Genomic DNA, 11,123 nt, shown 5'->3' with positions numbered 1-11,123 from the left:
GGGAGTGGTGCTATATGTTGGAAAACACACTAGGATTGGTGTACCCTATACTGGTAAAAAGACTAGGGAGTGGTGTACCCCATGCCTAAAATAACATCAACTAAGGAGTGATGACCCTATGTTGGAAAACACAGTTAGGGATTGGTATACCCCATACTGGTAAGGAAATGTAACCAGGGGTTGGTACCCTATATTACTGAAAAGGAAATGCAAGCAGGGTTAGCGCTCTATATTACGGAAAAAGGATGTAACCAGGGGTTGGTACCCTGTATTACTAAAAGGAAATGTAACTAGGGGTTGGTACCCTATATTACTGAAAGGGACATGTAACCAGGGGTTGGTACCCTTTATTACTGCAAGGAAATGTAACCAGGGGTTGGTACCCTGTATTACTGAAAAATGTTGAAACCTCCTGGGCGAAAAAGGTTCTACCTGGGTTAAACTAAGAAAAACAAACTTGGGCGAAGAGTACTTCTACCCGGAAATATGAGCTGGATCCCCCTAGGCCAATGGGTTCTACCTGGGTTAAGCTACGTAAAACAAGCCTGGGCGAAGAGTAATTATACCCGGAAACATGAGCTTGATCTCCCTAGGCGAAAAGGTTCTACCTGGGTTAAGCTACGAAAAAGTAGGTCTGGGCGAAGAGTACTTCTACCCGGAGATATGAGCTGGATCCCTCTAGGCGAAAAGGTTCTACCTGAGTTAAGCTACGAAAAATAAGCCTGGGCGAAGATTACTTCTAAATGGAAATATGAGATAGACCACCCTATACGAAAAGATTCTACATGGGTTAAGCTACGAAAGAAAGCCTGGGCGAAGAGTACTTCTACCCGAAAATATGAGCTGGATCCCCCTGGGCAAATAGGTTCTACCTAAGTTAAGCTATGAAAAGCAACCTGAGTAAAGAGTACTTCTACCCGAAAATAGGAGTTGCATCCCCCTGGGCGAAAAGGTTCTACCTGGGTTAAGCTACGAAAATGAAAGGTATGGAAAATAGTGATGCATGCTGAAAATAAAATAAAAAGGAGATTTTGAGGAGCTTACCTTTGGTGATATTCTTCTTTTGGGAATCGTCATTCTGCATTGCTTTGTTCCTGCTGCAAACAAAGAAAAATTGTGAATTTTCAAAGTGGTGGTCGATTTGCGCCCTTAATGCACCAAGTAATTTGAATTCACGACCGCTGCTATCGAAGAAACGATTCTGTCAGTGCGGTATTGAGATGCTTGGATACTCTGTATTGCTTTTGGGAGACCTTGGCTCTCCGATGTTTCCCCCGACTGTTTCATATCCGGATGTCCATGGTACCGCTAACCCTTGTCCCTAAGGCAAGGCAAATTTCCTTTAAAATCAAACTTAGTTGTCTTGCACCCAGTACCAGTTCCTATCTGTATTGCTTGTTAACATTTCTCATAAAGCAAGTCTTGCTTAGGCGACCTTTTCAGTTTCTTTGAGACGCTTTATTCGTTTTATCAAAAGAGATCACAGATGGATTCGTGCCTTCATCAATGTCGTATATGCCCCAAATTGTGCTTGGTATTACAGGGAAACTATAGTCAATTTTGCAGCCATTTCTTTTCTTTGCTTTTGATGCAAGATTAGACCGAAAAAAGAACTCGAAGAAAAATTATGGGTTAAAATAGAAAAGCAATTGAAAGTGAAAAAAATGGAATTGTGTCTAAACAAAAGGTGCCCCTTTCGGGGGAGAGGAATAGGGACACTTATCTGGAGGTATGTGCCGACTTTAATGAATCATGACATGCATTTTGAACTGGATGCTTGATCCGTCTGATCTTTCTAATTCTCAAAATCAGTCGCAAGTGTTCGTCCTGAAGATGTCTTGGTTGTGTTCATGCCGGAGTATCAAAGACCCTCATTCGGCTAGTAGCACCCTTTGCGGGTTTTTGCTAACTGATCTCTCTCATTTCTCTACTCACCTCCGCCTTATGGTTCCCATATGAGTTTTCACCAATAAGACTCTCTCATTTCTCTGCTCAGTGTCACCTTACAGTGCCTATACGGGTTTTCACCGATAAGACTCTTTTTTTAAAGATACTGCATTGGAAGGTTGTCCAACGCCCTTGTCATGGTGACTTCAAACATTCTCAAAGATCGATCATAAGGTCTTAACGAGAGAGGCGAAAAGAACCTTGAACTGAATTACAACTTTTGGAACCATTTTTACAGAAAAATCATAAAATAAAACAAACTTCTGCCCCAATTTTAGAGTATTGTGAATATGGATTTTTTGTTGTGATGGGACCGAACCCAGGGTAAGGCTGCCTACATATCCTTTCAGAATCAGGTCGAACGTAGTTCACTGACTTAGAAGATTTGTTGTTTGATTCTTCTCTTTTTTTCCTTTTTTCCTTTTTTTTCTTTCATTTTTGCTTTTACAAGTACACATGTTCCAAAAAGAGGGAAAACAAAGATGACAAATACAACTCAAAAGGGTTAGCAAAAGGGTGACACCTATTTGAAATAATGAGCAGTGATAGCCTTTGTCATCTCGATCTGAGAAAATCATGCATGAAATTTCTGCAGTGGGTATATATCAAACATAATATCTTTTGATTGCATCTGCATTAGTAGTCATGTCTGGTACTAGTCCTTCTTCATCTACCAAGTGCAAAGCCCCTTTTGGCAACACTTTCTTGATGATGTAGGGTCCTTGCCAGTTCAGGGAAAACTTTCCTTTAGCTTCTACATGGTGTGGAAGGATGCATTTCAAACGAGCTGGCCTACCTCAAAATGACTTGGGCGAACTTTTTTATTATAAGCGCGTGACATTTTTTGCTGGAATAACTGGCCAAAACACACTACTTCTAGCCGTTTTTCATCAATCAGCATTAGTTGTTCTAATCGGGTCTTGACCCACTTGGTGGCTTCAATCTCCGATTCCATAATGATTCGGAGAGAGGAAATTTTGACTTCAGCCGGTATTACAGCTTCAGTTCCACATACCAGCAGATAAGGAGTTACACCCACTGATGTATGAGCAGTCGGGCGGTATCCCAAAAGAGCAAAAGGCAACTTTTCATGCCATTGCCTGGACCTTTGGATCATTTTCCTAAGGATCTTCTTGATGTTCTTGTTAGTAGCTTCAATAGATCCATCAGCTTTTGGCCGGTAAGGGGTAGAATGACGATGCACAATTTTAAATTGCTCGCATACCTCCTTCATCAGATGACTATTTAGATTGGATGCATTGTCACTGATAGTGGTCTTTGGGATACCAAAGCGATAGATGATGTTGGAATGAACAAAGTCTAAGACTTCTTTCTTGGTAATTGCTTTGAAAGCCGTTGTTTCCACCCATTTGGTGAAGTAATCAATGGAGACCAAAATGAATCTATGCCCATTTGAAGTCGTTGGCTCGATTGGAAAAATAACATACATTCACCAAGCAACGAAAGGCCAAGGAGAGGACATGGGATGCAATTTCGATGGAGGCGATTGAATCAGGTCGCCATGAATCTGGCATTGGTGACACTTGCGAACGAAACTGAAGAAATCTCGCTCCACAGTAAGCCAATAATACCCTGCCCGCAGAATCTTCTTTGTCAAAACATATCCATTCATGTGAGTCCCACATACCCCTGATTGCACTTCACTCATGATCCGTTCAGCTTTTATGGAATCTATGCATCTCAACAAGTTTAAATCTAGGCCCTTTTGTGTGATAACTCAAAAGGTCATCTCATGATTTAGAACCCAATTAGGGGTTCCGAGGCCTTTAAAACCTTATTTTATTTCTCCTCGATTTGCATGCGCAGTCCGGGCGCGTTTTCGGAAAGCCTTTATGTGAAAATTTGAGAAAATATTAAGTTTTGCCTTTAAAATTGATTTAAGTTGGCTTCGGTCAATATTTTGAGTAAACGGACCCGAACCCGTGTTTTGAAGGTCTCGGATGGTCCGTAGTAAAAAATGGGCTAGGGCGTATGCCTGGAATTCCGAAGTCCCTAGTCCGAGAAATGAATTTTTGAAAAAAATTGCTAAACTGAAAATATAATGGTTTTTAGAAATTTAATAATGCTTGATCTTGTTGTTTGGTTCCGGAGCCCGTTACAGGTTTAGTATGGTATTTAAGTCATGTCTGTGAAATTTGGTGAGAAACGGAGTTTATATGACGTGATTCGGACCCTCGGTTGTGAAAATAGAAACTTTAAGTGTCCTTGAGAATTTCATTGTTTTTTATGCTAAATCCGTAGTTTTAGATGTTATTTTGGCGATTTTATCGCACGAGCAATTTTGTATGATGTTGTTAGACTTGTGTGCATGTTTGGTTTGGAGCCCCGAGGGCTCGGGAGAGTTTCGGATAAGCCACGGGGTGTTTTGGACTTAGAGGTTTCTGTTGATTTGCCGTTACAGGTGCACAGGTGTATCCTTCTTCGCGTTCGCAAAGGAACTCTCGCGAACGCGAAGGGTATATTGGTCTGGAGGAGAAATCCTTCTACGCGAACGCGAGGCACTGGTTGCGAACGCGTCCAAGCTATCGTGAACGCGAAGCATGGGAACTGGGGGAGCGGAATGATACTATACGCGAACGTGGCAAGCGGCTCGCGAACGCGAGGGTTAGGGGGGGGGGGATATACCTTCACGAATGCGTAGGGTGTCTCGCGAACGCGAAGGTCACTAGGACCGCAGCTTCGCGAACGCGACAGACCTCTCGCGAACGCGAAGAAGGTGTGTCCAGTGTTTCAAAAACAGAATAAAAAAGGGGACTCTTCCATAATTTCATATTTTCTTCCATAGAACTCGACCTTGGGCTTTTTTTGAAGAGGGATTTCAACACCAAATCATAGGTTTATGTTCTTAATCTCATTTCTTTCAACCCAGTAGATTTCTAGGCCTAAATCTTGTTCTTTAAGGGTAGAAATAAGGGATTTTTGGAGAATTGGGAATTTTACAAATTTGGGAATTTAGACCTCGATTTGGGGTCGGATTCCGAAACTAATTACATGTTTGGGATTGTGGGTGAATGGGTAATCGGGTTTTGGTTTGAACCTTGAGTTTGACCAAGCGGGCCCGAGGTCGAATTTTTGACTTTTCGGGGAATTATTGGGAAATCTATAATTGTGCATTAGAATTGGTTTCTTTGGCTTTAATTGATGTTAATAAGTTAATTATGAATAGATTCGGGCGGGTTGGAAGTGGAAACTAAGGGAAAAGCGGTATTTGAGGCTTGAGTTTGGCTGTGGAATCGAGGTAAGTGTTGTGGCTAACCTTAGCTTGAGGGATTAGGTATTGTTGCCTTATTTGCTACATGTTTATTTGTTAAGTACGATGTATAGGTGAGGTGACGAGTATCTGTACGTTGTTGTCGGGTCTTAGCATGTGAGTGAGTCTTATATTTGTGACCGTTGTGTTTCTTTATACGTACTATTTTTACTTAAACTGGTTATTACTCATGTTAAACAAGTCTTATTATGTTTTTCCTGGTTTTGGATATTGGTTGAGTATTGGATCAAGTTGAGATTTATGTTGTGAAGTTAAATGATAAAACGAAGTTGTTTAATTATGATGCCCTTGCCGGGTTGTTATTGTTTCTGTTGTTTCTTATGGTGAGGAAGAGTGATAAAGTACGAAGGGTGATGCCGTGCACGTATTACTTATATGGTGAGGAAGAGTGATAAAGCACGAAGGGTGATGCCGTGCACGTATCTATTATTGATTATCTGGTGAGGCTGAGTGGTAAAGCACGAAGGGTGATGCCGCGCATGTTTCTATTATTGATTACCTGTGAGGTTGAGAGTAAAAGCACGAAGGGTGATGCCGTGCATTTTCTATTTGCTAAGTTTATTTGTTATTATCGGTTCAAAGTGCACTAGCTGTTTAAATTCCTTTACTGCTGTGATTCTTTATTTCAGTACCCCCATAGCATGTTGCCCCTTCCCGTTAATTTCTGCTTAGCTTCTATTAATTGTTATTCTGTTAGCATATTGTTTTACTGCACAGGTTTATGTTGTTTGTCGTATCCTAGCCTCGTCACTACTTCGCCGAGGTTAGGCTCAACACTTACCAGTACATGGGGTCGGTTGTACTGATACTGCACTCTGCACTTTCTGTGCAGATTCCGGTACGGGACCATACTGATCAGAGTTTGGGTTGCTGCCTTCAGTCCACAAGATACCCAAAGTAGATCTGCCGGAGTTCACAGACCCTGGAGTCCCCTTCCCTCTATATTAGTTCCTGTTTTCTTTCATTCCAAAAAAAATAGATGTTTTTTTCTTGAAACCAGTGTTTGTAGAAATTCTTAGACGTTCGTGGATTGTGTCACCAGATCTTTTGAGTAGTCTTGTACTAGAGTATTTAAACTGTTATAAAATTCCCGCACTTCATATTTGTTTAGCTTTAATTATTGTTAATTACTGTTTTGGTTAATGATTAACGTATTAGAACTGTATTTGTTGGCTTGCCTAGCATTAACAGAGTTAGGCGCCATCACGATGTCGACGGTGGGAAATTCGGGTCGTGACAAGTTGGTATCAGAGCACTAGGTTGCCTAAATCTCACAATTCACGAACAAGCTAGGTAGAGTCTAAGGTATTGGTACGGAGACGTCTGTGCTTATCCCCAAAGGCTACTGAGTTTTGGGAATAACTTCACATCTATTCTTCTCTGTCGTGCGATTTGATTTCTCAATGCTAATTGAACTTCTACTTTGTTCTTTCGCAGATGGCGAGAACACGTACCACTTCATCAGCTGATCAACAGCCCAAGCCCCTAGTGGTAGCTCCTACGAGGGGCAGAGGACGAGGCCGAGGCCGTGCTAGAGGCCGGGGCAGGGGCAGGGCTCAACCCAGAGCAGCAGCACCAGCGGCGGAGCCTCAGGTAGAGTTTGATGATGAGGTTCCGGAGGCTCGCTTCTTCAAGTTCAAGTTCCGCTTGCTGCTTCTCATTTTGATAGGAGAATTATAGGTAAAATATGGCTCTTCCAATGCCCACAGAGGCAAAGCAATTAACAAGCACTTAAAATCCTCTAGAAACCTTATTATGGAATAGGCTCTTGCTAGTGGGATTTGGTTCCACGGAGAGAGCTCCTAAGCCTTATTCTGCAGATCAAAGAGCGACGTAATTCCCCATTCATCCGAAATAGTATTTTTGTAAAGAAGAGAGGCATTCTGGGCCGACTACTACGACTACATGCCCATCTAGTGCAGTGGCTTGGAAGCAAGCTACCTTGGCCCAGACCGTTTCAGCAGGGCTAGCCTAGGTTCCAGAGGGGTTCATCACTACCCCGGTACTCCAGGATGCTCTGGCCCGTCTAGTGGGCCTTATGGAGAGTGTCACTCAGGCAGGCATACTTCCTGTAGCACCAGCAGTCTCTCGGGCTGGGGGAGGAGCACAGACTCCCGCTACTCACACTCCGGAGTAGATGGTTCCCCAGTTTTAGATTCCAGCAGCTCAGCCAGTTGGGGTAGTTCCCCCGGGTATTGTAGCACAGACCGATGATGGATCAGCTATGTCTTCTGATGCTTTGTGGAGATTGGACAGGTTCACCAAGCTTTTCACTACTATCTATGGCGGTACATCTTCAGAGGATTTTATTTGGAGTTGTCACGAGGTTCTACGTAACATGGGGATAGTGGAGACCAATGGGGTCGACTTTGCTGCTTTTCGTCTGTTAGGTTCCGCCAAGAAATAGTGGAGAGATTACTGTTTGGCCAGACCAGCTGGGTCACCAGCTCTCACTTGGGACTAGTTCTCACAACTATTTCTCGATAAGTTCCTTCCTGTTACTCAGAGAGAAGAGTACCGCAGGCGGCTCGAGCATCTTCAGCAGGGTTCTATCACTGTCACTCATTACGAGACTAGGTTTGTTGATTTGGCTCATCACGCTCTTCTTATACTCCCCACCGAGAGAGAGAGAGGGTGAGGAGGTTTATTGAGGGACTCGCTCAGCTTATTAGATTGCAGATGGCTAAGGAGTCAGGGAACGAGATTTCTTTTCAGGATGTGGCCAATGTGGCCAGGCGAGTCGAGATGGTTCTAGCTCAGGGGAGTGATCAGGGGTCGGATAAGAGGCCTCGTCATTATGGTAGGTTAGTGGTGCCTCGTCTGGAGGTAGGGATTCTTTTGGTAGGGGCCATCCTCCCAGGCTATTTCATTCACCACTTCAGGCTTCTCACGGTGTTCCAGGTGGACGTGGCCCTCATATGTAGTATTCTGATCAGCTACCCTACAGTGCATCACCAGCTCCTATTAGTGCACCTCCGCTCCAAAGTTTTTAGGGTGGTTACTCAGGCCGTCAGGGTCAGTTTCAAGTTCGGCAATCTCAGTAGCCGAGGTCTTGTTATACTTGTGGCGATCCGAGGTATATTGCTAGATTTTGCCCTCGAGCATCGAGCAGTTCTTAGCATCAGGGTACTCGTGCCCTGGTTCCGGCACCGGGTGTTCCACCGCCCGCTCAGCCAGCTAGAGGTAGGGGTCAAGCAGCTAGAGGTGGAGGTCGAGGTGTTAGAGGTGGAGGTCAGGCCGCTAGAGGTGGAGGCTAGCCCGCAGGAGGCCATCCCAGGGATGTAGTTCAGAGTGGTGGGGCCCAGCCCCGATGTTGTGCTATTCCAGCCAGGCCTGAGGCTGAGTCCTCCGATGCAGTTATCACAGGTACGGTTTCAGTTTGCAGTAGAGATGCTTCGGTTCTATTTGATCCAGGTTCTACATACTCCTATGTGTCATCTTATTTTGCTCCATATTTGGTTGTGCCTCGTGATTCTTTGAGTGCTCCCGTGTATGTGTCCACACCAGTAGGGCATTCTATTATTATAGATCGTGTCTATCGCTCGTGTGCGGTTGTTATTGGGGGTCTTGAGACTAGTATGGATCTCCTACTTCTCGACATGGTTGACTTTGATGTTATTTTGGGGATGGATTGGTTGTCACCTTATCATGCTATATTGGACTGTCATGCCAAGATCGTGACCTTAGATTTGCCGGGGTTTCCTCGATTGGAGTGGAGAAGGACTCATGGTCATTCTATCAGCATGGTTATTTCTTATATGAAGGCTCGGCGTATGGTCGAGAAGGGGTGTTTGGCTTATTTGGCGTACGTTCGTGATTCTAGTGCTAATGTTCCTTCTATGGATTCTGTGCCAGTTGTTCGGGAGTTTCCAGAGGTATTTCCTGCAGACCTGCCGGGGATGCCACCCGATAGGGATATTGACTTTTGCATTGATTTGGCTCCGGGCACTCAGCCCATTTCTATTCCGCCATATCGTATGGCCCTGCTAGAGTTGAAAGAATTAAAAGAACAGTTGCAAGACTTGCTTGATAAGGGCTTTATTAGACCTAGTGTCTCTCCCTGGGGTGCGCCTGTGTTGTTTGTTAAGAAGAAGGATGGATCGATGAGAATGTGTATAGATTACTGGAAGTTGAACAAAGTCACCATCAAGAACAAGTATCCATTACCGAGGATTGATGATTTGTTTGATCAGCTTCAGGGTGCCAAGGTTTTTTCGAAGATTGATTTGAGATCTGGCTACCATCACTTGAAGATTAGGGCATCTGATGTCCCTAAGACAACTTTTCGCACTCGGTATGGGCATTATGAGTTTCTATTGATGTCATTTGGGTTGACAAATGACCCAGCATCATATATGGATTTGATGAACCGCGTGTTCAAGCCCTATCTGGATTCCTTCATGATTGTTTTCATTGATGATATTTTGATCTACTCCCGCAGCCGAGAGGAGCACGATCAGCACCTTCGGATTGTTCTTCAAACTCTGAGAGACGGCCAGTTATATGCTAAGTTTTCGAAATGTGAGTTTTGGTTGAGTTCAGTGGCCTTCTTGGGTCATGTTGTATCATTAGAGGGTATTCAGGTGGATCCTAAGAAGATTGAGGCAGTCAAGGATTGGCCTAGACCCACTTCAGCTACAGAGATCCAAAGTTTCTTGGGTTTGGCGGGTTACTACCGTCGGTTTGTGGAGGGGTTTTCATTAATAGCGACCCCGATTACCAGGTTGACCCAGAAGGGTGCCCCGTTCAGGTGGTCGGACGAGTGTGAGGCAAGCTTCAGAAGCTCAAGTTAGCTTTGACTTCGGCGCCGGTGTTGGTGTTGCCCACGGGTTCAGGGCCATATACAGTATATTGTGACGCATCTCGTGTAGGACTTGGTGCGGTGTTGATGCAGAATGGCAAGGTTATTGCATATGCTTCACGACAGTTGAAGATTCACGAGAAAAATTATCCAATTCATGATTTGGAGATAGCAACCATTGTTCACGCGCTGAAGATTTGGAGGCATTATTTATATGGCGTGTCGTGTGAGGTGTTTACGGATCATAAGAGCTTGCAGTATTTTTTCAAGCAAAAGGAGCTCAATTTGAGGCAAAGGAGGTGGTTGGAGCTATTGAAAGACTATGACATCACCATCTTGTATCATCCCGGGAACGCCAATGTAGTGGTCAATGCTTTGAGTAGGAAGTCAGCTAGTATGGGCAGCCTTGCGTATATTCCAGTCGGGGAGAGACCGCTTGCTTTGGATGTTCAGGCTATGGCCAATCAGTTTGTGAAGTTGGATGTTTCTGAGCCCAGCCGTGTTCTAGCTTGTACGGTCGCTCAGTCTTTATTATTTGAGCGTATCAGAGACTAGCAGTATGATGATCCTCATTTGCTTGTCCTTAGGGACACAGTGCGGCACAGAGATTCCAAGCAGGTTACAGTTGGAGATGACAGAGTTCTGAGGATGCAGGGTCGAGTTTGTCTGCCTAATGTGGATGGACTTCGTTAGTTGATTCTAGAGGAGGCCCATAGTTCCCGGTATTCTATTTATCTGGGAGTCGCCAAGATGTATCAGGATTTGTGGCAACATTATTGGTGGAAGAGGATGAAGAAGGATATTGTTGCATATGTAGCTCGGTGTTTGAATTGTCAGCAGGTGAAGTATGAGCATCAGAGACCTAGTGGTTTGCTTCAGAAAATTGAGATTCCTGAGTGGTAGTGGGAGCGTATCACTATGGACTTTGTTGTTGGACTCCCACTGACTCAGAGGAAGTTCGATGCAGTACGGGTTATTGTTGATAGGCTGACTAAGTCAGCGCATTCCATTCCTGTGGTTGTTTCCTATTCTTCGGAGCGGTTAGCTGAGATCTATATCCGGGAGATCGTTCGTTTCCATGGT

This window comes from Nicotiana attenuata, unplaced genomic scaffold, assembly GCF_001879085.1.
Source record: "Nicotiana attenuata strain UT unplaced genomic scaffold, NIATTr2, whole genome shotgun sequence".
Classification (NCBI taxonomy): domain Eukaryota; kingdom Viridiplantae; phylum Streptophyta; class Magnoliopsida; order Solanales; family Solanaceae; genus Nicotiana; species Nicotiana attenuata.
This window is presented reverse-complemented; position numbering follows the sequence as displayed.